Genomic DNA, 27,462 nt, shown 5'->3' on the forward strand with positions numbered 1-27,462 from the left:
AGCACGCATGTCCTATGTTGTGGCCTGTGACATTGTTGGACATGTCAGCCCTAGGGTGGTCTCCCCTTCCATTTTTGTACCGTGCCTCATTTTTTCCACCCTCATTTTTGTGTTGGACTAGGTCTCCGGGCACCTTTTCATTGCCAATCAGTGTTAAGGTGCAGGTGCTCCCTTCTCCCAAGATGGCTGCCACAGGCCCCTGCTACTGCAGAGTGGTCTTTCATAGTAGCACCCTAGCTGCCAGGAGCTGGCTGGAACCCCACAACAATGTTGCGACTCCAGCCCGCCTTTTTGTCCCATAGGTAGAGTGGGGAAGCTCCTGGAATGTGCTGGAACCTTCTAGAAGGGAGGTGTGGTTTTTCTTTTGCCGCCTTGGCTAGAGGTCACCTGACCTAGGGCTACTTAAGAGAGGTAGGGAAACTTTTGTGGTGAGTTGGCCAGTGGGGTGAAGCAGAGCTGGAAGAATCCACCAGGAGTGTAGGCGGTAGGGCCTAGCCAGGGACTTATGCCTCTGAGAGTGACAGGATTTAGGTGCTGCCTCTTAAGTGAGTGAGGGACCCTGTAAAACCCACTGATCTTGCCCAGCAGTAGGAGGCCTCAGAGAACCTCTGCCCAGCCTGACTAGGAAGGACCTAGTCGCCTTCTCCATCCCTACCCCCCGTAACAGAACCCCTTAAGGGCGCCAGATACATCTGCACCAACAAGACTTTATCTGACATCTAAGAACAGAAACTTACAAGCCAAGCACTGAGACTGCGTGTCCAGATTGAACCCTAAACTTACAAGCCAAGCACTGAGACTGCGTGTCCAGATTGAACTCTAAACTTACAAGCCAAGCACTGAGACTGCGTGTCCAGATTGAACTTTAAACTTACAAGCCAAGCACTGAGACTGCGTGTCCAGACTGACCCCCGAACCCTGATGTGAAGCCGATTGGAGAACCACCGGGGGATTAGCGCTGTGACCCGTGCGCTCCTTGCCCTGGTCTGGGACCCCCGGCAGCGGGCTCCGCTGAGCACAGAACCCCCCTCCTTAACTTTAGCACCCCCCGGGATGTGCAAGCCAGCGCACTCACCGCCGCGACCCTGAGGCCGGAAGAAGTACCCTGCCGTGTCGTGAGGCCCGTGGAGAAGCCCAGGGCCCCATCGCTGCCGTCGCAGCTGTGAGGAGAGGTGCGCGAGGCCGAGAACGAGTGCCCCCATCATCGCGCGAACAGACGCCTTCCAGCGCGGAGATCGAGGTAAGCCCGAAGGCTGGGATCGCCCCGGTGCGCCCCCTGCTGGTTGGGAGCCACACCGCACCCTTTGCCCGGGTTCCCTCTCCGTGGGAGTTCCCCCTGTCATCGCGACGGAGAGCCCCCACCGAGGGATCCCTTCCTGGTACCCCCCGTGTCTGCCCTGAAGCGCAGTGCCTACGAACTGCACCGGAGCAAGAGACTCGCTCCGCAAGTCCCGAGCGCTCCCTGCGGACAGCCCCGTCTGAGACACTGACTGCACCCGAGTACGAGCAGCGCTTGAATATCCCTCTTCACGAATAGCGCTCTGTTACCCCTGCTCCGCTTTGGAATACTAACTGTCATTGCTTACGAGTGGCGCTATGATATCTGTGCTCCGCAGTGAGATGTTAGATGCTATTGATTCCGAGTAGCGCTCTGTTATTCCTATGCCATACTGAAGAGTTACGTGCTATTGATTCCGAGTAGCGCTCTGTTATTCATATGCCATATTGAAGTGTTAGATGCTATTGAGTACGAGTAGCGCTCTATTATTCATGTGCCAGGTTGAAGTGTTACGTGCTATCAAGTCCGAGTAGCGCGCTGGTATTCCTGTGCCATATTGATGTGTTAAACGCTATTGATTACGAGTAGTGCTCTGTTATTTATATTCCCTATTACAGTGCTATGTGCCAGAGATCACGAGTAGCTCTCCATGCTAGGTGCCCCGTTCTGAGGTCGTCACCGGTTAGCGCGCCCAACGCGCGTGTGCTGCTACGTGAGTGGTAGTTGTGCCCCAGGCAGTACTGTCATTTCATGAATTGCATATGTGGTAGAAACAGCCTTTATAGCTCCTGACTGATATGTACATCGCTAGCTATTGTATTATCCGCATATGAAATGTACTGCTACCTCATGAACTGCATTTAACGTGATCTACTTGGATAAACTTGAGTATTTACATAATTCCTACAGTGTGGCGTCACTTATTGTGTGTGTTCCTCGTCAAATGTGAGGTGCGTGTTGTACGGTTTCTTTACACACAGACCTTTGGTGGCCCGACCGCTCGTGTCACGTTACCGCCCCACAGGGCCTGGAGACCCCAGGTCCTACATTGTTGGCGAGCGGTGGGATCCTTAGGACCTGTGACCATACAGCACCCTTCTGTGAGGCGAAGGGCGCCACAATTAAACGCCTAATTGTTCCAGAGCTCTGAAACCATTGATTGCTGCATTGTTATTTCCACTGTCCAGGTTGAAAGTGCAAGAGTCCTGGTTAGCTTATAACTGTTACCTATACCCTAGGAATTTTTCTCCTTAGTGTCTAGGTCCCCACCTGCCAGAATGGAATTCCGGTTAGCTGACCTCAAGGGGTACTCAGTGAAGCAACTAAGGGAGTTTGGGCAGGGGATGGGGGTGCCTGGGGTACGGAAGGCCAAAGGACCGGAACTCCGCACCGCCATTAGGGCATGGGTAGAAGCCCACCCAGAAGGGAGAGGGGATGAGGGACAGGAGGCACCAGGGGCACCTCAGGAGGAGAGCGCCCAAGAAGTGACCGACATATTGAATGTAGATGTGTCTGAAAATGTGCCCCCAGGGAGACGTTCTGGGGCCAGTAGTAGGACAGGGTCGAGGAGGAGCGCGTCTCCAGAGGAGTACGAGGACAGGAGGGAAGAGAGGCAGTTAAGCTGGGAGCTGGCCAAGTTAGAACAAGAGAAAGAAAGGGAATTGGCCAGAGTGGAACAAGAAAGAGAAAATAGGAGATGGGCAATGGAGGAAAAGAAGCTTGCGCACGAGCTTCAGCTAAAAGAGCTGGAGTTACGCGCCCTCCAATTGAACGCGTCCAATAAGGACAATGGTGGCAGCATACCTAAGGAACCTCAAGAATCAACGTTCTACCTACCTAAAGAGGTTATTGCCAATTACACAGTGGGGGACGACATCATGAAATGATTGGAGGCATACGAGGTAGCCTTGACGGCCCATGGGGTACCCGAGAGTAATTGGGGAGGTGGTTTATACCGGTATATACCTCCCAATGTTAGGGACACCCTGTTATATTTGGCCAAGGCTGATCAGGTAAGGTATGCCCCCATGAAAGAGACCTTGTTAAAAAAGTTTGGTCTCAACCCCGAGAGGTACAGGCAAAAGTTTTGTGGCAGCCATAAGCTGTCCACACAGACATGGGTAGATTTTTTTGATTATGCGAGGAAGGCACTAGATGGTTGGGTGCGTGGCAGCGAGGTGCAGGACTACCAAGGGTTGTACGATTTTTTTTTAAGGGAGCACCTCTTGGATAAGAGCTTTCCGGAGCTGCGCCAACATCTAGTGGACGGCAAGTTGATGGATCCCCGTGAGCTTGCGGAGGAGGCAGATATTTGGGTGAGCACCCGGGTGTCTCACAAGGGCCCCGGGGGAGATGGCTCAAAAGGCGGACAGGGTTTCCCCCAGAAGAAAGAGGGGGGAGATAAAAAAGGTGGAGTTCTCGAAAGGTCCCCAAAATAAGTTTGGGAAGGGAGTAGGAACCCCAACCCCGTCCAATTCCACAAGACCCACTTACCCTGACAGGAGTCAGCAGCCTAGGATTGTGCGGTGCTACGAGTGTGGGGATATTGGACACTACAGGGGAGATCCCAAGTGTCGCAAGCGACCACCAGCCCCAACGGGCGGGAAAAGTCCCGGGGTGAGTAGTATAGCGCTTGGGGTGGAGATGCCCTTAGATAGGGAAGGGGAGTGGACAGGCCTGATGCTGGTTTCACTCGGGGATAGAGAGGTAGTCCCCGTAGTGTCCCTGCCCCCGAACACTGCTAAATATCAGCAGAGGGTGAGAATTAATGTGGAGGAGGTAGAAGAAGCTCTGAGGGACACAGGGGCCAGCATGACCACTGTCGTGGGGCGGCTGGTGTCCCCAGACCAAGTAGTCCCCGAGGAGTTCCATCCGGCCGTATTGGCTGACGGCAGTATGAGTCACTATCCAGTGGCTCGTGTTCCATTTGAGTGGGGAGGAGTCAGAGGCCTGCTGAGAGTTGCTGTGAGCCCTGCCTTGCCTGTGGGGTGTTTGCTAGGGAACGACCTGGAGCACACCAAGTGGAAAGATGTCGAGTTTCACGCTCACACCGAGATGCTGGGATTACCAGGGTGGACTTGCGTCAGCACACGGTCCATGGCTGCCCGGCATGGAACTCACCCTGGGTTGAAGCCTGGAATCATGGCCCAACCCAAAGCCCAACGTGGAAAGAAGAAGGTGGTAGAGGACATGCCTCGTGAGATGGATGGGGAGGCCGGAGAGGTGCCCCCGGAGTCCGCGGAGGTAGAAGTCGTTCCTGTGGAGGACTTACCGACCCTTGCTGACTGGCATGTGGAAGGAGGGCCTACCCGGGAAGAATTTTGTCAGGCACAAAGGGCGTGCCCCACTCTTGAAGGCATGCGGCGGCAGGCCGAAGCCCAAGTGGCCAGTCAGGAACTGGAAGGTTATCACGTGTATTGGGAGGATGATATCCTATACAGTGAGCCCAGGGTGCCGGTACATGGATCTTCGAGGGCCATAGTGGTCCCCCAATGTTACCGGGCCTTTCTGCTGGAGTTAGCGCACGAGATACCCTTAGCCGGACACCTGGGTCAGGACAAAACCTTTGCACGGTTAGTCCCCCATTTTTATTGGCCCAGGATGAGGATTGCATCAGACACCTTTTGCAAGACCTGCAAGTCTTGTCAGGCCAGTGGCAAGACTGGGACTAAGTTGAAGGTCCCGTTGGAACCGCTCCCCGTGGTCGGGACCCCTTTTGAGAGGGTCGGTATCGATATTGTTGGGCCATTGGACCCTCCGACCGCAGCGGGACACCGGTTCATCTTGGTTTTGGTAGACCACGCCATAAGGTACCCAGAGGCTATTCCTCTGAGGACCATCACTGCACCCGTGGTGGCGCGGGCACTGTTGGGGATTTTTACCCGAGTGGGATTCCCCAAGGTCGTGGTGTCGGACAGGGGCACCAATTTCATGTCGGCCTACATGCAGGCCATGTGGAAGGAGTGTGGGGTGACCTACCGGTTCTCCACTCCTTACCATCCCCAGACGAACGGACTTGTAGAGCGCTTCAATAAGACATTGAAGGGGATGATCCGAAGCCTACCAGAGGGCTTGAGGCGTAAATGGGACGTCCTCCTCCCCTGCTTGTTATTTTCCTACCGGGAGGTACCGCAGAAGGGAGTCGGGTTCAGCCCGTTTGAATTGCTCTATGGCCATCCCGTTCGGGGGCCCCTCAGTTTAGTGAAGGAGGGGTGGGAGAAGACTTCACAGAAGCTTCCCCGTGACATTGTCAGCTACATGCTGGCGTTCCGCAGCCAGATGGCCAAGCTGTGGAAGGCAGCCACAGAGAACCTGGAGGCTAGCCAGACCGTGATGAAGGAGTGGTATGACCGCAACGCTCGGACGGTCGAGTTAGACGTTGGACAGAAGGTGTGGGTTATGGAACCTGGGGAGCTTTGTGCCCTCCAGAACCGGTGGACTGGCCCGTTCGACATTGTGGAGCGGCGAGGCCAGACCACGTACGTAGACGATATGAAAACCCCCATCAGCCCCTCAGGGTGCTCCACATCAACCGCCTGAAGCCGCACCAAGAGCGATCAGAGCTTGCTCTCCTTATGGTGACGGATGGGAGCGAAGAGGAAGAGAGTGAAGCTCTTCCTGACCTAGTGGTGCAAGAGAAGGATGGTTCGGTGGAAGGTGTAGTCCTCTCCCCATCCTTGACCCCAGAGCAACAGAGGGACTGTCGCCATGTCCTGGGACAGTTCGCCTTGTTGTTCTCCCTCACGCCTGGAATCACTCATTTGTGTACCCATGATGTGGACACAGGGGACAGCCCCCCGGTGAAGAAAAAGTCTTACCGGCTCTCTGACCGAGTGAAGGATAGCATCCAGCGTGAGGTGGCAAAGATGCTGGAGCTGGGGGTGATAGAACCTTCCAGCAGCCCGTGGGCTAGTCCAGTGGTGTTGGTGCCGAAAGCGGCCCCACCGGGTACGACACCGGAGCTTCGGTTCTGTGTGGACTACCGGGGGTTGAACTCTGTCACAAAGACAGATGCTCACCCCATCCCACGTGCAGACGAGCTGGTGGACCGGCTGGGAGCTGCCCGATACCTCAGCACCATTGACCTGACATCCGGATATTGGCAGATTGCCATGGCCGATGGAGCACGGGAGAAGACAGCGTTCTCCACCCCCGAGGGCCACTACCAGTTTCGAGTGATGCCCTTTGGGCTTAAAAATGCTCCGGCCACATTCCAGCGGTTAGTGAATCAGGTACTATCTGGCCTGGAGTCCTTCTCAGCGGCCATGACATAGCTGTCTTCAGTGGCACCTGGGAGGACCATCTGCAAAACCTCCAGGAGGTATTGCAGGCGCTGCAACGCGCTGGCTTAACAATTAAAGCCAGCAAGTGCCAGATTGGACAGGGATCTGTCGTGTACCTGGGACACCTGGTGGGCAGAGGTAAGGTGCAACCCCTCCAGGCCAAAATCGAAACCATCTTGGCTTGGGAGCCCCCCAAGACCCAAACAGAGGTCCGAGCTTTCCTCGGCCTCACTGGGTATTACCGCCGGTTCGTCAAGGGATATGGCACCATCGTAGCCCCCTTGACGGAATTGACCTCAAAGAAGCAACCTCGCAAGGTCATATGGACAGCTGCATGCCAAGAAGCCTTTGACACGCTGAAACAGGCGATGTGTAGCGCTCCAGTACTAGCAACACCAGATTTCAGCAAGGAATTTATTGTACAGACAGATGCCTCAGAGCACGGCATAGGTGCGGTGCTCTCACAACTCAATGCCGAGGGCCAAGATCAACCTGTGGCCTTCATATCCAGAAGACTCCTCCCTCGGGAACGGCGATGGAGCACCATTGAGAGAGAAGACTTCGCGGTGGTCTGGTCACTGAAGAAGTTGAGGCCATACCTCTTTGGCACTCACTTCCTTATCCAGACCGACCACCGCCCCCTTCGCTGGCTCATGCAGATGAGAGGCGAAAACCCCAAGTTGTTGAGGTGGTCCATTTCCCTACAGGGGATCGACTTTCGGGTGGAACATTGGCCCGGAGTTGACCACGCCAATGCTGACGGTCTCTCCAGGTTTTTCCGCCTTAGTGATGAGAACTCCCTAGAGGTTGGGTAGCTCTCCCCTCTTTCAGCTGGGGGGTACGCATGTTGGACCTGTCAGCCCTAGGGTGGTCTCCCCTTCCATTTTTGTATCGTGCCTCATTTTTTCCACCCTCATTTTTGTGTTGGACTAGGTCTCCGGGCACCTTTTCATTGCCAATCAGTGTTAAGGTGCAGGTGCTCCCTTCTCCCAAGATGGCTGCCACAGGCCCCTGCTACTGCAGAGTGGTCTTTCATAGTAGCACCCTAGCTGCCAGGAGATGGCTGGAACCCCACAACAATGTTGCGGCTCCAGCCCGCCTTTTTGTCCCATAGGTAGAGTGGGGAAGCTCCTAGAATGTGCTGGAACCTTCTAGAAGGGAGGTGTGGTTTTTCTTTTGCCACCTTGGCTAGAGGTCACCTGACATAGGGCTACTTAAGAGAGGGAGGGAAACTTTTGTGGTGAGTTTGCCAGTGGGGTGAAGCAGAGCTGGAAGAATCCACCAGGAGTGTAGGCGGTAGGGCCTAGCCAGGGACTTATGCCTCTGAGAGTGACAGGATTTAGGTGCTGCCTCTTAAGTGAGTGAGGGACCCTGTGAAACCCACTGATCTTGCCCATCAGTAGGAGGACCCAGAGAACCTCTGCCCAGCCTGACTAGGAAGGACCTAGTCGCCTTCTCCATCCCTACCCCCCTGTAACAGAACCCCTTAAGGGCGCCAGATACATCTGCGCCAACAAGACTTTATCTGACATCTAAGAACAGAAACTTACAAGCCAAGCACTGAGACTGCGTGTCCAGATTGAACCCTAAACTTACAAGCCAAGCACTGAGACTGCGTGTCCAGATTGAACCCAAAACTTACAAGCCAAGCACTGAGACTGTGTGTCCAGATTGAACTTTAAACTTACAAGCCAAGCACTGAGACTGCGTGTCCAGACTGACCCCCGAACCCTGATGTGAAGCCGATTGGAGAACCACCGGGGGATTAGCGCTGTGAGCCGTGCGCTCCCTGCCCTGGTCTGGGACCCCCGGCAGCGGGCTCCGCTGAGCACAGAACCCCCCTCCTTAACTTTAGCACCCCCCGGGATGTGCAAGCCAGCGCACTCACCGCCACGACCCTGAGGCCGGAAGAAGTACCCTGCCGTGTCGTGAGGCCCGTGGAGAAGCCCAGGGCCCCGTCGCTGCCGTCGCAGCTGTGAGGAGAGGTGCGCGAGGCTGAGAACGAGTGCCCCCATCATCGCGGGAACAGACGCCTTCCAGCGCAGAGATCGAGGTAAGCCCGAAGGCTGGGATAGCCCCGGTGCGCCCCCTGCTGGTTGGGAGCCACACCGCACCCTTGGCCCGGGTTCCCTCTCCGTGGGAGTTCCCCCTGTCATCGCGACGGAGAGCCCCCGCCGAGGGATCCCTTCCTGGTACCCCCCGTGTCTGCCCTGAAGCGCAGTGCCTACGAACTGCACCGGAGCAAGAGACTCGCTCCGCAAGTCCCGAGCGCTCCCTGCGGACAGCCCCGTCTGAGACACTGACTGCACCCGAGTACGAGCAGCGCTTGAATATCCCTCTTCACGAATAGCGCTCTGTTACCCCTGCTCCGCTTTGGAATACTAACTGTCCTTGCTTACGAGTGGCGCTATGATATCTGTGCTCCGCAGTGAGATGTTAGATGCTATTGATTCTGAGTAGCGCTCTGTTATTCCTATGCCATACTGAAGAGTTACGTGCTATTGAGTCCGAGTAGCGCTCTGTTATTCATATGCCATATTGAAGTGTTAGATGCTATTGAGTACGAGTAGCGCTCTATTATTCATGTGCCAGGTTGAAGTGTTACGTGCTATCAAGTCCGAGTAGCGCGCTGTTATTCCTGTGCCATATTGATGTGTTAAACGCTATTGATTATGAGTAGTGCTCTGTTATTTATATTCCCTATTACAGTGCTATGTGCCAGAGATCACGAGTAGCTCTCCATGCTAGGTGCCCCGTTCTGAGGTCGTCACCGGTTAGCGCGCCCAACGCGCGTGTGCAGCTACGTGAGTGGTAGTTGTGCCCCAGGCAGTACTGTCATTTCATGAATTGCATATGTGGTAGAAACAGCCTTTATAGCTCCTGACTGATATGTACATCGCTAGCTATTGTATTATCCGCATATGAAATGTACTGCTACCTCATGAACTGCATTTAACGTGATCTACTTGGATAAACTTGAGTATTTACATAATTCCTACAGTGTGGCGTCACTTATTGTGTGTGTTCCTCGTCGCATGTGAGGTGCGTGTTGTATGGTTTCTTTACACACAGACCTTTGGTGGCCCGACCGCTCGTGTCACGTTACCGCCCCATAGGGCCTGGAGACCCCAGGTCCTACATTGTTGGCGAGCGGTGGGATCCTTAGGACCTGTGACCATACAGCACCCTTCTGTGAGGCGAAGGGCGCCACAATTAAACGCCTAATTGTTCCAGAGCTCTGAAACCATTGATTGCTGCATTGTTATTTCCACTGTCCAGGTTGAAGTGCAAGAGTCCTGGTTAGCTGATAACTGTTACCTATACCCTAGGAATTTTTCTCCTTAGTGTCTAGGTCCCCACCTGCCAGAATGGAATTCCGGTTAGCTGACCTCGAGGGGTACTCAGTAAAGCAACTAAGGGAGTTTGGGCAGGGGATGGGGGTGCCTGGGGTACGGAAGGCCAAAGGACCGGAACTCCGCACCGCCATTAGGGCATGGGTAGAAGCCCACCCAGAAGGGAGAGGGGATGAGGAACAGGAGGCACCAGAGGCACCTCAGGAGGAGAGCGCCCAAGAAGTGACCGACATATTGAATGTAGATGTGTCTGAAAATGTGCCCCCAGGGAGACGTTCTGGGGCCAGTAGTAGGACAGGGTCGAGGAGGAGCGCGTCTCCAGAGGAGTACGAGGACAGGAGGGAAGAGAGGCAGTTAAGGTGGGAGCTGGCCAAGTTAGAACAAGAGAAAGAAAGGGAATTGGCCAGAGTGGAACACGAAAGAGAAAATAGGAGATGGGCAATGGAGGAAAAGAAGCTTGCGCACGAGCTTCAGCTAAAAGAGCTGGAGTTACGCGCCCTCCAATTGAACGCGTCCAATAAGGACAATGGTGGCAGCATACCTAAGGAACCTCAAGAATCAAAGTTCTACCTACCTAAAGAGGTAATTGCCAATTACACAGTGGGGGACGACATCATGAAATGGTTGGAGGCATACGAGGTAGCCTTGACGGCCCATGGGGTACCCGAGAGTAATTGGGGAGGTGGTTTATACCGGTATATACCTCCCAATGTTAGGGACACCCTGTTATATTTGGCCAAGGCGGATCAGGTAAGGTATGCCCCCATGAAAGAGACCTTGTTAAAAAAGTTTGGTCTCAACCCCGAGAGGTACAGGCAAAAGTTTTGTGGCAGCCATAAGCTGTCCACACAGACATGGGTAGATTTTTTTGATTATGCGAGGAAGGCACTAGATGGTTGGGTGCGTGGCAGCGAGGTGCAGGACTACCAAGGGTTGTACGATTTTTTTTTAAGGGAGCACCTCTTGGATAAGAGCTTTCCGGAGCTGCGCCAACATCTAGTGGACGGCAAGTTGATGGATCCCCGTGAGCTTGCGGAGGAGGCAGATATTTGGGTGAGCACCCGGGTGTCTCACAAGGGCCCCGGGGGAGATGTCTCAAAAGGCGGACAGGGTTTCCCCCTGAAGAAAGAGGGGGGAGATAAAAAGGTGGAGTTCTCGAAAGGTCCCCAAAATAAGTTTGGGAAGGGAGTAGGAACCCCACCCCCGTCCAATTCCACAAGACCCACTTACCCTGACAGGAGTCAGCAGCCTAGGATTGTGTGGTGCTACGAGTGTGGGGAGATTGGACACTACAGGGGAGATCCCAAGTGTCGCAAGCGACCACCAGCCCCAACGGGCGGGAAAAGTCCCGGGGTGAGTAGTATAGCACTTGGGGTGGAGCTGCCCTTAGATAGGGAAGGGGAGTGGACAGGCCTGATGCTGGTTTCACTCGGGGATAGAGAGGTAGTCCCCGTAGTGTCCCTGCCCCCGAACACTGCTAAATATCAGCAGAGGGTGAGAATTAATGTGGAGGAGGTGGAAGAAGCTCTGAGGGACACAGGGGCCAGCATGACCACTTTCGTGCGGCGGCTGGTGTCCCCAGACCAAGTAGTCCCTGAGGAGTTCCCTCTGGCCGTATTGGCTGACGGCAGTATGAGTCACTATCCAGTGGCTCGTGTTCCATTTGAGTGGGGAGGAGTCAGAGGCCTGCTGAGAGTTGCTGTGAGCCCTGCCTTGCCTGTGGGGTGTTTGCTAGGGAACGACCTGGAGCACACCAAGTGGAAAGATGTCGAGTTTCACGCTCACACCGAGATGCTGGGATTACCAGGGTGGACTTGCGTCAGCACGCGGTCCATGGCTGCCCGGCATGGAATTCACCCTGGGTTGGAGCCTGGAATCATGGCCCAACCCAAAGCCCAACGTGGAAAGAAGAAGGTGGTAGAGGACATGCCTCGTGAGATGGATGGGGAGGCCGGAGAAGTGCCCCCGGAGTCCGCGGAGGTAGAAGTCGTTCCTGTGGAGGACTTGCCGACCCTTGCTGACTGGCATGTGGAAGGAGGGCCTACCCGGGAAGAATTTTGTCAGGCACAAAGGGCGTGCCCCAATCTTGAAGGCATACGGCGGCAGGCCGAAGCCCAAGTGGCCAGTCAGGAACTGGGAGGTTATCACGTGTATTGGGAGGATGATCTCCTATACAGTGAGCCCAGGGTGCCGGTACATGGATCTTCGAGGGCCATAGTGGTCCCCCAATGTTACCGGGCCTTTCTGCTGGAGTTAGCGCACGAGATACCCTTAGCCGGACACCTGGGTCAGGACAAAACCTTTGCACGGGTAGTCTCCCATTTTTATTGGCCCAGGATGAGGATTGCATCAGACACCTTTTGCAAGACCTGCAAGTCTTGTCAGGCCAGTGGCAAGACTGGGACTAAGTTGAAGGTCCCGTTGGAACCGCTCCCCGTGGTCGGGACCCCTTTTGAGAGGGTCGGTATCGATATTGTTGGGCCATTGGACCCTCCGACCGCAGCGGGACACCGGTTCATCTTGGTTTTGGTGGACCACGCCACAAGGTACCCAGAGGCTATTCCTCTGAGGACCATCACTGCACCCGTGGTGGCGCGGGCACTGTTGGGGATTTTTACCCGAGTGGGATTCCCCAAGGTCGTGGTGTCGGACAGGGGCACCAATTTCATGTCGGCCTACATGTAGGCCATGTGGAAGGAGTGTGGGGTGACCTACCGGTTCTCCACTCCTTACCATCCCCAGACGAACGGACTTGTAGAGCGCTTCAATAAGACATTGAAGGGGATGATCCGAAGCCTACCAGAGGGCTTGAGGCGTAAATGGGACGTCCTCCTCCCCTGCTTGTTATTTTCCTACCGGGAGGTACCGCAGAAGGGAGTCGGGTTCAGCCCGTTTGAATTGCTCAATGGCCATCCCGTTCGGGGGCCCCTCAGTTTAGTGAAGGAGGGGTGGGAGAAGACTTCACAGAAGCTTCCCCGTGACATTGTCAGCTACATGCTGGCGTTCCGCAGCCAGATGGCCAAGCTGTGGAAGGCAGCCACAGAGAACCTGGAGGCTAGCCAGACCGTGATGAAGGAGTGGTATGACCGCAACGCTCGGACGGTCGAGTTAGACGTTGGACAGAAGGTGTGGGTTATGGAACCTGGGAAGCTTTGTGCCCTCCAGAACCGGTGGACTGGCCCGTTCGACATTGTGGAGCGGCGAGGCCAGACCACGTATGTAGTCGATATGAAAACCCCTGTCAGCCCCTCAGGGTGCTCCACATCAACCGCCTGAAGCCGCACCAAGAGCGATCAGAGCTTGCTCTCCTTATGGTGACGGATGGGAGCGAAGAGGAAGAGAGTGAAGCTCTTCCTGACCTTCTAGTGGTGCAAGAGAAGGATGGTTCGGTGGAAGGTGTAGTCCTCTCCCCATCCTTGACCCCAGAGCAACAGAGGGACTGTCGCCATGTCCTGGGACAGTTCGCCTTGTTGTTCTCCCTCACGCCTGGAATCACTCATTTGTGTACCCATGATGTGGACACAGGGGACAGCCCCCCGGTGAAGAAAAAGTCTTACCGGCTCTCTGACCGAGTGAAGGATAGCATCCAGCGTGAGGTGGCAAAGATGCTGGAGCTGGGGGTGATAGAACCTTCCAGCAGCCCGTGGGCTAGTTCAGTGGTGTTGGTGCCGAAAGCGGCCCCACCGGGTACGACACCGGAGCTTCAGTTCTGTGTGGACTACCGGGGGTTGAACTCTGTCACAAAGACAGATGCTCACCCCATCCCACGTGCAGACGAGCTGGTGGACCGGCTGGGAGCAGCCCGGTACCTCAGCACCATTGACCTGACATCCGGATATTGGCAGATTGCCATGGCCGATGGAGCACGGGAGAAGACAGCGTTCTCCACCCCCGAGGGCCACTACCAGTTTCGAGTGATGCCCTTTGGGCTTAAAAATGCTCCGGCACATTCCAGCGGTTAGTGAATCAGGTACTATCTGGCCTGAAGTCCTTCTCAGCGGCCTACCTGGATGACATAGCTGTCTTCAGTGGCACCTGGGAGGACCATCTGCAAAACCTCCAGGAGGTATTGCAGGCGCTGCAACACGCTGGCTTAACAATTAAAGCCAGCAAGTGCCAGATTGGACAGGGATCTGTCGTGTACCTGGGACACCTGGTGGGCAGAGGTAAGGTGCAACCCCTCCAGGCCAAAATCGAAACCATCTTGGCTTGGGAGCCCCCCAAGACCCAAACAGAGGTCCGAGCTTTCCTCGGCCTCACTGGGTATTACCGCCGGTTCGTCAAGGGATATGGCACCATCGTAGCCCCCTTGACGGAATTGACCTCAAAGAAGCAACCTCGCAAGGTCATATGGACAGCTGCATGCCAAGAAGCCTTTGACACGCTGAAACAGGCGATGTGTACCGCTCCAGTACTAGCAACACCAGATTTCAGCAAGGAATTTATTGTACAGACAGATGCCTCAGAGCACGGCATAGGTGCGGTGCTCTCACAACTCAATGCCGAGGGCCAAGATCAACCTGTGGCCTTCATATCCAGAAGACTCCTCCCTCGGGAACGGCGATGGAGCACCATTGAGAGAGAAGACTTTGCGGTGGTCTGGGCACTGAAGAAGTTGAGGCCATACCTCTTTGGCACTTACTTCCTTATCCAGACCGACCACCGCCCCCTTCGCTGGCTCATGCAGATGAGAGGCGAAAACCCCAAGTTGTTGAGGTGGTCCATTTCCCTACAGGGGATCGACTTTCGGGTGGAACATTGGCCCGGAGTTGACCACGCCAATGCTGACGGTCTCTCCAGGTTTTTCCGCCTTAGTGATGAGAACTCCCTAGAGGTTGGGTAGCTCTCCCCTCTTTCGGCTGGGGGGGACGCATGTTGGACCTGTCAGCCCTAGGGTGGTCTCCCCTTCCATTTTTGTATCGTGCCTCATTTTTTCCACCCTCATTTTTGTGTTGGACTAGGTCTCCGGGCACCTTTTCATTGCCAATCAGTGTTAAGGTGCAGGTGCTCCCTTCTCCCAAGATGGCTGCCACAGGCCCCTGCTACTGCAGAGTGGTCTTTCATAGTAGCACCCTAGCTGCCAGGAGATGGCTGGAACCCCACAACAATGTTGCGACTCCAGCCCGCCTTTTTGTCCCATAGGTAGAGTGGGGAAGCTCCTGGAATGTGCTGGAACCTTCTAGAAGGGAGGTGTGGTTTTTCTTTTGCCGCCTTGGCTAGAGGTCACCTGACATAGGGCTACTTAAGAGAGGGATGGAAACTTTTGTGGTGAGTTTGCCAGTGGGGTGAAGCAGAGCTGGAAGAATCCACCAGGAGTGTAGGCGGTAGGGCCTAGCCAGGGACTTATGCCTCTGAGAGTGACAGGATTTAGGTGCTGCCTCTTAAGTGAGTGAGGGACCCTGTGAAACCCACTGATCTTGCCCAGCAGTAGGAGGACCCAGAGAACCTCTGCCCAGCCTTACTAGGAAGGACCTAGTCGCCTTCTCCATCCCTACCCCCCTGTAACAGAACCCCTTAAGGGCGCCAGATACATCTGCGCCAACAAGACTTTATCTGACATCTAAGAACAGAAACTTACAAGCCAAGCACTGAGACTGCGTGTCCAGATTGAACCCTAAACTTACAAGCCAAGCACTGAGACTGCGTGTCCAGATTGAACCCTAAACTTACAAGCCAAGCACTGAGACTGCGTGTCCAGATTGAACTTTAAACTTACAAGCCAAGCACTGAGACTGCGTGTCCAGACTGACCCCCGAACCCTGATGTGAAGCCGATTGGAGAACCACCGGGGGATTAGCGCTGTGACCCGTGCGCTTCCTGCCCTGGTCTGGGACCCCCGGCAGCGGGCTCCGCTGAGCACAGAACCTCCCTCCTTAACTTTAGCACCCCCCGGGATGTGCAAGCCAGCGCACTCACCGCCGCGACCCTGAGGCCGGAAGAAGTACCCTGCCGTGTCGTGAGGCCCGTGGAGAAGCACAGGGCCCCGTCGCTGCCGTCGCAGCTGTGAGGAGAGGTGCGTGAGGCCGAGAACGAGTGCCCCCATCATCGCGGGAACAGACGCCTTCCAGCGCGGAGATCGAGGTAAGACCGAAGGCTGGGATCGCCCCGGTGCGCCCCCTGCTGGTTGGGAGCCACACCTCACCCTTGGCCCAGGTTCCCTCTCCGTGGGAGTTCCCCATGTCATCGCGACGGAGAGCCCCCGCCGAGGGATCCCTTCCTGGTACCCCCGTGTCTGCCCTGAAGCGCAGTGCCTACGAACTGCACCGGAGCAAGAGACTCGCTCCGCAAGTCCCGAGCGCTCCCTGCGGACAGCCCCGTCTGAGACACTGACTGCACCCGAGTACGAGCAGCGCTTGAATATCCCTCTTCACGAATAGCGCTCTGTTACCCCTGCTCCGCTTTGGAATACTAACTGTCATTGCTTACGAGTGGCGCTATGATATCTGTGCTCCGCAGTGAGATGTTAGATGCTATTGATTCCGAGTAGCGCTCTGTTATTCCTATGCCATACTGAAGAGTTACGTGCTATTGATTCCGAGTAGCGCTCTGTTATTCATATGCCATATTGAAGTGTTAGATGCTATTGAGTACGAGTAGCGCTCTATTATTCATGTGCCAGGTTGAAGTGTTACGTGCTATCAAGTCCGAGTAGCGCGCTGTTATTCCTGTGCCATATTGATGTGTTAAACGCTATTGATTACGAGTAGTGCTCTGTTATTTATATTCCCTATTACAGTGCTATGTGCCAGAGATCACGAGTAGCTCTCCATGCTAGGTGCCCCGTTCTGAGGACGTCACCGGTTAGCGCGCCCAACGCGCGTGTGCAGCTACGTGAGTGGTAGTTGTGCCCCAGGCAGTACTGTCATTTCATGAATTGCATATGTGGTAGAAACAGCCTTTATAGCTCCTGACTGATATGTACATCGCTAGCTATTGTATTATCCGCATATGAAATGTACTGCTACCTCATGAACTGCATTTAACGTGATCTACTTGGATAAACTTGAGTATTTACATAATTCCTACAGTGTGGCGTCACTTATTGTGTGTGTTCCTCGTCGCATGTGAGGTGCGTGTTGTATGGTTTCTTTACACACAGACCTTTGGTGGCCCGACCGCTCGTGTCACGTTACCGCCCCATAGGGCCTGGAGACCCCAGGTCCTACATTGTTGGCGAGCGGTGGGATCCTTAGGACCTGTGACCATACAGCACCGTTCTGTAAGGCGAAGGGCGCCACAATTAAACGCCTAATTGTTCCAGAGCTCTGAAACCATTGATTGCTGCATTGTTATTTCCACTGTCCAGGTTGAAAGTGCAAGAGTCCTGGTTAGCTGATAACTGTTACCTATACCCTAGGAATTTTTCTCCTTAGTGTCTAGGTCCCCACCTGCCAGAATGGAATTCCGGTTAGCTGACCTCGAGGGGTACTCAGTGAAGCAACTAAGGGACTTTGGGCAGGGGATGGGGGTGCCTGGGGTACGGAAGGCCAAAGGACCGGAACTCCGCACCGCCATTAGGGCATGGGTAGAAGCCCACCCAGAAGGGAGAGGGGATGAGGGACAGGAGGCACCAGAGGCACCTCAGGAGGAGAGCGCCCAAGAAGTGACCGACATATTGAATGTAGATGTGTCTGAAAATGTGCCTCCAGGGAGACGTTCTGGGGCCAGTAGTAGGACAGGGCCGAGGAGGAGCGCGTCTCCAGAGGAGTACGAGGACAGGAGGGAAGAGAGGCAGTTAAGGTGGGAGCTGGCCAAGTTAGAACAAGAGAAAGAAAGGGAATTGGCCAGAGTGGAACAAGAAAGAGAAAATAGGAGATGGGCAATGGAGGAAAAGAAGCTTGCGCACGAGCTTCAGCTAAAAGAGCTGGAGTTACGCGCCCTCCAATTGAACGCGTCCAATAAGGACAATGGTGGCAGCATACCTAAGGAACCTCAAGAATCAAAGTTCTACCTACCTAAAGAGGTAATTGCCAATTACACAGTGGGGGACGACATCATGAAATGGTTGGAGGCATACGAGGTAGCCTTGACGGCCCATGGGGTACCCGAGAGTAATTGGGGAGGTGGTTTATACCGGTATATACCTCCCAATGTTAGGGACACCCTGTTATATTTGGCCAAGGCGGATCAGGTAAGGTATGCCCCCATGAAAGAGACCTTGTTAAAAAAGTTTGGTCTCAACCCCGAGAGGTACAGGCAAAAGTTTTGTGGCAGCCATAAGCTGTCCACACAGACATGGGTAGATTTTTTTGATTATGCGAGGAAGGCACTAGATGGTTGGGTGCGTGGCAGCGAGGTGCAGGACTACCAAGGGTTGTACGATTTTTTTTTAAGGGAGCACCTCTTGGATAAGAGCTTTCCGGAGCTGCGCCAACATCTAGTGGACGGTAAGTTGATGGATCCCCGTGAGCTTGCAGAGGAGGCAGATATTTGGGTGAGCACCCGGGTGTCTCACAAGCGCCCCGGGGGAGATGGCTCATAAGGCGGACAGGGTTTCCCCCAGAAGAAAGAGGGGGGAGATAAAAAGGTGGAGTTCTCGAAAGGTCCCCAAAATAAGTTTGGGAAGGGAGTAGGAACCCCACCCCCGTCCAATTCCACAAGACCCACTTACCCTGACAGGAGTCAGCAGCCTAGGATTGTGCGGTGCTACGAGTGTGGGGAGATTGGACACTACAGGGGAGATCCCAAGTGTCGCAAGCGACCACCAGCCCCAACGGGCGGGAAAAGTCCCGGGGTGAGTAGTATAGCGCTTGGGGTGGAGCTGCCCTTAGATAGGGAAGGGGAGTGGACAGGCCTGATGCTGGTTTCACTCGGGGATAGAGAGATAGTCCCCGTAGTGTCCCTGCCCCCGAACACTGCTAAATATCAGCAGAGGGTGAGAATTAATGTGGAGGAGGTGGAAGAAGCTCTGTGTTACACAGGGGCCAGCATGACCACTGTCGTGCGGCGGCTGGTGTCCCCAGACCAAGTAGTCCCAGAGGAGTTCCATCCGGCCGTATTGGCTGACGGCAGTATGAGTCACTATCCAGTGGCTCGTGTTCGATTTGAGTGGGGAGGAGTCAGAGGCCTGCTGAGAGTTGCTGTGAGCCCTGCCTTGCCTGTGGGGTGTTTGCTAGGGAACGACCTGGAGCACACCAAGTGGAAGGATGTCGAGTTTCACGCTCACACCGAGATGCTGGGATTACTAGGGTGGACTTGCGTCAGCACGCGGTCCATGGCTGCCCGGCATGGAATTCACCCTGGGTTGCAGCCTGGAATCATGGCCCAACCCAAAGCCCAACGTGGAAAGAAGAAGGTGGTAGAGGACATGCCTCGTGAGATGGATGGGGAGGCCGGAGAGGTGCCCCCGGAGTCCGCGGAGGTAGAAGTCGTTCCTGTGGAGGACTTGCCGACCCTTGCTGACTGGCATGTGGAAGGAGGGCCTACCCGGGAAGAATTTTGTCAGGCACAAAGGGCGTGCCCCACTCTTGAAGGCGTGCGGCAGCAGGCCGAAGCCCAAGTGGCCAGTCAGGAACTGGGAGGTTATCACGTGTATTGGGAGGATGATATCCTATACAGTGAGCCCAGGGTGCCGGTACATGGATCTTCGAGGGCCATAGTGGTCCCCCAATGTTACCGGGCCTTTCTGCTGGAGTTAGCGCACGAGATACCCTTATCCGGACACCTGGGTCAGGACAAAACCTTTGCACGGTTAGTCCCCCATTTTTATTGGCCCAGGATGAGGATTGCATCAGACACCTTTTGCAAGACCTGCAAGTCTTGTCAGGCCAGTGGCAAGACTGGGACTAAGTTGAAGGTCCCGTTGGAACCGCTCCCCGTGGTCGGGACCCCCTTTGAGAGGGTCGGTATCGATATTGTTGGGCCATTGGACCCTCCGACCGCAGCGGGACACCGGTTCATCTTGGTTTTGGTGGACCACGCCACAAGGTACCCAGAGGCTATTCCTCTGAGGACCATCACTGCACCCGTGGTGGCGCGGGCACTGTTGGGGATTTTTACCCGAGTGGGATTCCCCAAGGTCGTGGTGTCGGACAGGGGCACCAATTTCATGTCGGCCTACATGCAGGCCATGTGGAAGGAGTGTGGGGTGACCTACCGGTTCTCCACTCCTTACCATCCCCAGACGAACTGACTTGTAGAGCGCTTCAATAAGACATTGAAGGGGATGATCCGAAGCCTACCAGAGGGCTTGAGGCGTAAATGGGACGTCCTCCTCCCCTGCTTGTTATTTTCCTACCGGGAGGTACCGCAGAAGGGAGTCGGGTTCAGCCCGTTTGAATTGCTCTATGGCCATCCCGTTCGGGGGCCCCTCAGTTTAGTGAAGGAGGGGTGGGAGAAGACTTCACAGAAGCTTCCCCGTGACATTGTCAGCCACATGCTGGCGTTCCGCAGCCAGATGGCCAAGCTGTGGAAGGCAGCCACAGAGAACCTGGAGGCTAGCCAGACCGTGATGAAGGAGTGGTATGACCGCAACGCTCGGACGGTCGAGTTAGATGTTGGACAGAAGGTGTGGGTTATGGAACCTGGGAAGCTTTGTGCCCTCCAGAACCGGTGGACTGGCCCGTTCGACATTGTGGAGTGGCGAGGCCAGACCACGTACGTAGTCGATATGAAAACCCCCGTCAGCCCCTCAGGGTGCTCAACATCAACCGCCTGAAGCCGCACCAAGAGTGATCAGAGCTTGCTCTCCTTATGGTGACGGATGGGAGCGAAGAGGAAGAGAGTGAAGCTCTTCCTGACCTTCTAGTGGTGCAAGAGAAGGATGGTTCGGTGGAAGGTGTAGTCCTCTCCCCATCCTTGACCCCAGGGCAACAGAGGGACTGTCGCCATGTCCTGGGACAGTTCGCCTTGTTGTTCTCCCTCACGCCTGGAATCACTCATTTGTGTACCCATGATGTGGACACAGGGGACAGCCCCCCGGTGAAGAACAAGTCTTACCGGCTCTCTGACCGAGTGAAGGATAGAATCCAGCGTGAGGTGGCACAGATGCTGGAGCTGGGGGTGATAGAACCTTCCAACAGCCCGTGGGCTAGTCCAGTGGTGTTGGTGCCGAAAGCGGCCCCACCGGGTACGACACCGGAGCTTCGGTTCTGTGTGGACTACCGGGGGTTGAACTCTGTCGCAAAGACAGATGCTCACCCCATCCCACGTGCAGACGAGCTGGTGGACCGGCTGGGAGCAGCCCGGTACCTCAGCACCATTGACCTGACATCCGGATATTGGCAGATTGCCATGGCCGATGGACAACGGGAGAAGACAGCGTTCTCCACCCCCGAGGGCCACTACCAGTTTCGAGTGATGCCCTTTGGGCTTAAAAATGCTCCGGCCACATTCCAGCGGTTAGTGAATCAGGTACTATCTGGCCTGGAGTCCTTCTCAGCGGCCTACCTGGATGACATAGCTGTCTTCAGTGGCACCTGGGAGGACCATCTGCAAAACCTCCAGGAGGTATTGCAGGCGCTGCAACGCGCTGGCTTAACAATTAAAGCCAGCAAGTGCCAGATTGGACAGGGATCTGTCGTGTACCTGGGACACCTGGTGGGCAGAGGTAAGGTGCAACCCCTCCAGGCCAAAATCGAAACCATCTTGGCTTGGGAGCCCCCCAAGACCCAAACAGAGGTCCGAGCTTTCCTCGGCCTCACTGGGTATTACCGCCGGTTCGTCAAGGGATATGGCACCATCGTAGCCCCCTTGACGGAATTGACCTCAAAGAAGCAACCTCGCAAGGTCATATGGACAGCTGCATGCCAAGAAGCCTTTGACACGCTAAAACAGGCGATGTGTACCGCTCCAGTACTAGCAACACCAGATTTCAGCAAGGAATTTATTGTACAGACAGATGCCTCAGAGCACGGCATAGGTGCGGTGCTCTCACAACTCAATGCCGAGGGCCAAGATCAACCTGTGGCCTTCATATCCAGAAGACTCCTCCGTCGGGAACGGCGATGGAGCACCATTGAGAGAGAAGACTTCGCGGTGGTCTGGTCACTGAAGAAGTTGAGGCCATACCTCTTTGGCACTTACTTCCTTATCCAGACCGACCACCGCCCCCTTCGCTGGCTCATGCAGATGAGAGGCGAAAACCCCAAGTTGTTGAGGTGGTCCATTTCCCTACAGGGGATCGACTTTCGGGTGGAACATTGGCCTGGAGTTGACCACGCCAATGCTGACGGTCTCTCCAGGTTTTTCCGCCTTAGTGATGAGAACTCCCTAGAGGTTGGGTAGCTCTCCCCTCTTTCGGCTGGGGGGGACGCATGTTGGACCTGTCAGCCCTAGGGTGGTCTCCCCTTCCATTTTTGTATCGTGCCTCATTTTTTCCACCCTCATTTTTGTGTTGGACTAGGTCTCCGGGCACCTTTTCATTGCCAATCAGTGTTAAGGTGCAGGTGCTCCCTTCTCCCAAGATGGCTGCCACAGGCCCCTGCTCCTGCAGAGTGGTCTTTCATAGTAGCACCCTAGCTGCCAGGAGATGGCTGGAACCCCACAACAATGTTGCGACTCCAGCCCGCCTTTTTGTCCCATAGGTAGAGTGGGGAAGCTCCTGGAATGTGCTGGAACCTTCTAGAAGGGAGGTGTGGTTTTTCTTTTGCCGCCTTGGCTAGAGGTCACCTGACATAGGGCTACTTAAGAGAGGGAGGGAAACTTTTGTGGTGAGTTTGCCAGTGGGGTGAAGCAGAGCTGGAAGAATCCACCAGGAGTGTAGGCGGTAGGGCCTAGCCAGGGACTTATGCCTCTGAGAGTGACAGGATTTAGGTGCTGCCTCTTAAGTGAGTGAGGGACCCTGTGAAACCCACTGATCTTGCCCATCAGTAGGAGGACCCAGAGAACCTCTGCCCAGCCTGACTAGGAAGGACCTAGTCGCCTTCTCCATCCCTACCCCCCTGTAACAGAACCCCTTAAGGGCGCCAGATACATCTGCGCCAACAAGACTTTATCTGACATCTAAGAACAGAAACTTACAAGCCAAGCACTGAGACTGTGTGTCCAGATTGAACCCTAAACTTACAAGCCAAGCACTGAGACTGCGTGTCCAGATTGAACCCTAAACTTACAAGCCAAGCACTGGGACTGCGTGTCCAGATTGAACTTTAAACTTACAAGCCAAGCACTGAGACTGCGTGTCCAGACTGACCCCCGAACCCTGATGTGAAGCCGATTGGAGAACCACCGGGGGATTAGCGCTGTGACCCGTGCGCTCCCTGCCCTGGTCTGGGACCCCCGGCAGCGGGCTCCGCTGAGCACATAACCCCCCTCCTTAACTTTAGCACCCCCCGGGATGTGCAAGCCAGCGCACTCACGGCCGCGACCCTGAGGCCGGAAGAAGTACCCTGCCGTGTCGTGAGGCCCGTGGAGAAGCCCAGGGCCCCGTCGCTGCCGTCGCAGCTGTGAGGAGAGGTGCGCGAGGCCGAGAACGAATGCCCCCATCATCGCGGGAACAGACGCCTTCCAGCGCGGAGATCGAGGTAAGCCCGAAGGCTGGGATCGCCCCGGTGCACCCCCTGCTGGTTGGGAGCCACACCGCACCCTTGGCCCGGGTTCCCTCTCCGTAGAAGTTCCCCCTGTCATCGCGACGGAGAGCCCCCGCCGAGGGATCCCTTCCTGGTACCCCCGTGTCTGCCCTGAAGCGCGGTGCCTACGAACTGCAACGGAGCAAGAGACTCGCTCCGCAAGTCCCGAGCGCTCCCTGCGGACAGCCCCGTGTGAGATACTGACTGCACCCGAGTACGAGCAGCGCTTGAATATCCCTCTTCAAGAATAGCGCTCTGTTACCCCAGCTCCGCTTTGGAATACTAACTGTCATTGCTTACGAGTGGCGCTATGATATCTGTGCTCCGCAGTGAGATGTTAGATGCTATTGATTCCGAGTAGCGCTCTGTTATTCCTATGCCATACTGAAGAGTTACGTGCTATTGATTCCGAGTAGCGCTCTGTTATTCATATGCCATATTGAAGTGTTAGATGCTATTGAGTCCGAGTAGCGCTCTATTATTCATGTGCCAGGTTGAAGTGTTACGTGCTATCAAGTCCGAGTAGCGCGCTGTTATTCCTGTGCCATATTGATGTGTTAAACGCTATTGATTACGAGTAGCGCTCTGTTATTTATATTCCCTATTACAGTGCTATGTGCCAGAGATCACGAGTAGCTCTCCATGCTAGGTGCCCCGTTCTGAGGTCGTCACCGGTTAGCGCGCCCAACGCGCGTGTGCAGCTACGTGAGTGATAGTTGTGCCCCAGGCAGTACTGTCATTTCATGAATTGCATATGTGGTAGAAACAGCCTTTATAGCTCCTGACTGATATGTACATCGCTAGCTATTGTATTATCCGCATATGAAATGTACTGCTACCTCATGAACTGCATTTAACGTGATCTACTTGGATAAACTTGAGTATTTACATAATTCCTACAGTGTGGCGTCACTTATTGTGTGTATTCCTCGTCGCATGTGAGGTGCGTGTTGTATGGTTGCTTTACACACAGACCTTTGGTGGCCCGACCTCTCATGTCACGTTACCGCCCCATAGGGCCTGGAGACCCCAGGTCCTACAGACATGATGTGCATGAGTGTGCGATACGCATAGTGCAGGGATGGTGGCGTGTGTTGCAGTCATTCCCATTCAGGACCATGGAGTTGTGTGGCCCCTACTGTCCCCTGGGGCATGTTTTCCTAGGTGTCATGTGTGTCATCACAAAATGTGGACACTCTCAGTGTCTACAGCATAGGTTGTGCTCTGTGCCATTGTCCCCTGGCACCATGTATATTGACGTAAAATGTAGTACAAGTGTCCACTGTACAGCCTGACCTGATTTTCCTTGTTCATACTCACGGTGGCCAGTGCCTGTGTGTCTTGTTACAATCATCTGATGATGAACATTTGTACATGATTATTTGGACAGGAGCACCTTGGGTATTTGGTGTCCAATCTTGCATTTATCCAGCCCATGTGTATTTCACCCAGACTAAGAGATGTAAGTGCTTCCTGTGTCTCAACAAATTGTCTCATGTTGGGGGTGGTTGGTGCGGGCAAAGCCTACATGTCAAAACCTGATATCTCCTTGCTAGGTCTGGCCAGTGTGTGATGTTTGTCTGGACATACACTCAAGGTGCAGTGAGCCAGTCATGGTGGGCATGTTTTCTGTATTACCTATGCAGCATGTGCCTAAAGTTCATGGATATGGTCCCTTCTCATCCCTATTTTCGGCAACGCTGTGTGGTGCAGATGCAGTGCTGGTTTGTCCCCAGAGCCTGGCTCCTCTGTCAAAATCTATTTCATGTCATTTGCTATTGTGTCATGCTCTCCATAGTTTTTCAGTGGCATGGTGGGTCAACCAACTGTGTGTTGCAGGGCCTACATATGTACCTTGTTTTGTAGATGTTACTCATCTTTCTTTTCAGGCTATGCACTGTAACCTATGTAGATTGGACTCATGTGACATATGTATACAGGTGTATGATTAATTGCTGTCTCTTCACCTTGCCCACAGCATCGTCGGGGGACACGGAGGGAGACATCAGCACAGACGGAGCGGAGGGACCGAGCACCAGTGCCAGCGGTGACATCTTGGCTCTCACATCGAGTGGACCTGAGGCGGAGGGGAGTGAGGCCGAGGACCTGTCCACTTCCACCACAGAATATGAAGCTGACGGGTCCAAGGATGAGCTCTCAGAGTGGGGGAAGGCTGCACCAGCAGCTGACAGCGGCACAACATCTCTCCCCGCCCCCTCCATTGCCATCAGCCGCCTCCCACTTGCTCGTGTCCCTTCCCAGGGTGCCCAGTCACCACATGTCTCCTTCCTGCCAGGCACCGCACCCCCTGCCCCTGTCTCCACTGCTGCCGCCAATGCCGAGTCTGTGGACATCCAGCGGCAGTTGCAGGTTGGTCAGGCTGCGATGCTTAATGTCCTCCATGGCCACAGCCAAGTGCTGAACAACATGGAGGCATACTTGGAGGGCATTTTCTCATCGCAGGCTGACCAACGCAACTTGCTGAGGTCCATTGACTCGACACTGACTGCAGCAGTGGGTCTCCTGCAGCGCTTCGTCCAACCCCCTACCCCTGACTCATCCACACTTCCCACTCCCATGCCTGTCCCACGTACACCCAGATGTCAGCATGCACCCACCACAACAGACACAGGCACCACACCAGCAGGGAAGGTCAAACGCACACCTCCTGGCACGCACACACAGGGTGAAGTAGGCACACCCACTGGGTCGGGGGGCAAACGTAAGACACGCAGCCAGAGCGGGAGTCCGCATTCCACAAAATCCACTCCCTCCAAATCCCCTCCCCTCAGCTCTCCTGGCCACAAATCCAGCAAAGACTCCTTCATGGCCGCTCTGTCCCTGAGCCCCACAGTGACACCACCCCGCAAGCGTTCAAAGGAGTCCCCGGTCAGGGCGGTTGAGTCCCCCTCCGTCCACACCCTCCCCCAGTGGTGCTGCGACCCATCCCTCCGCCCCCCCCCCTCCTTGGGGCCTGTGGTTCCTTCGGGTGCAGGGGAGTCACTGGAGGACCTTGTTAAGGTGTGCAGCACCATCCTGACCTCCACCTTTGGTGCTGCCCCAACCCCTGTGGTGGAGTCCTCCGTCCCTGCACCCACGACGCCTACCCTTCACCCTCATGTCCCTGCGGTGCCTGGTCCTTCCCCCCACATGATGCCCCCCCCTCTGGAAGACAAAGGAGTCTGACTGTGCAGGCAAGCTAGGGGACACGTGTCCCACTGTGTCCCCCACCTGAATTAGAACTTTGGAGTGCCCTATGGGCATTGTACATTTTGAACTTTCAAGGGACAAACAGATTTTTGGATGCTGAATAAAGCAATTTCTTTTTCCTTAGTACACTACTGTCTGTCTGGTATTGCTGTTGGTGGACCTGCTCCATTATTTTGGGTGGTGGTAATGTGTTGGGTGTGTGGGAATTGTAGTCTTGTGCTGGTCATAGGGTGGACCCTGGTATCTGTGTGCCATCACAAGCTGTTGGCTACATAACTTTGTTCATGTAAGCAGTTACTGCATGGTGACATCATCCCAAGGTGTGTTCCTTCCTCTGTGTGACCTGACATCTTCCCTGCAGGGTCATTCCAATATGTGGTGCTGAGCTGTGTCTACATTGGCAGGGTGTGTGACAGACTCGTTAGACTTGGGCCATGCATGCTGAGCGATGTCTCCACCTGCATCATTTGTGGCGTCCTTGGTGGTCACTGTACTTGTGTATGTAGACTGTGGTCATGACTTCATGTGGACATGTTTTATTTTAGGAGCTATGCATGTGTATACTTCCAGCCTCGCACACATGTGGTACATGTACTGCAGGATCTTTGTGCACCTGACTGACATTTGTGGGCATTGGATCTGTGGGTACTCCACCCTTTTCTTTGCAGGGGCACTGCTGTGAGTGTTAGGCACCCACCCCTCCTGTGTCTGGGCACTGCTGGGAGGACTCTGCACACACCCCTTCTGTGTCTGGGCACTGCTGGGAGGACTCTGCACACACCCCTCTTATGACTGGGTACTGCTGGGAGGACTCTGCACACACCCCTCTT

This window comes from Triturus cristatus, chromosome 9, assembly GCF_964204655.1.
Source record: "Triturus cristatus chromosome 9, aTriCri1.1, whole genome shotgun sequence".
In the NCBI taxonomy this organism is placed as follows: domain Eukaryota; kingdom Metazoa; phylum Chordata; class Amphibia; order Caudata; family Salamandridae; genus Triturus; species Triturus cristatus.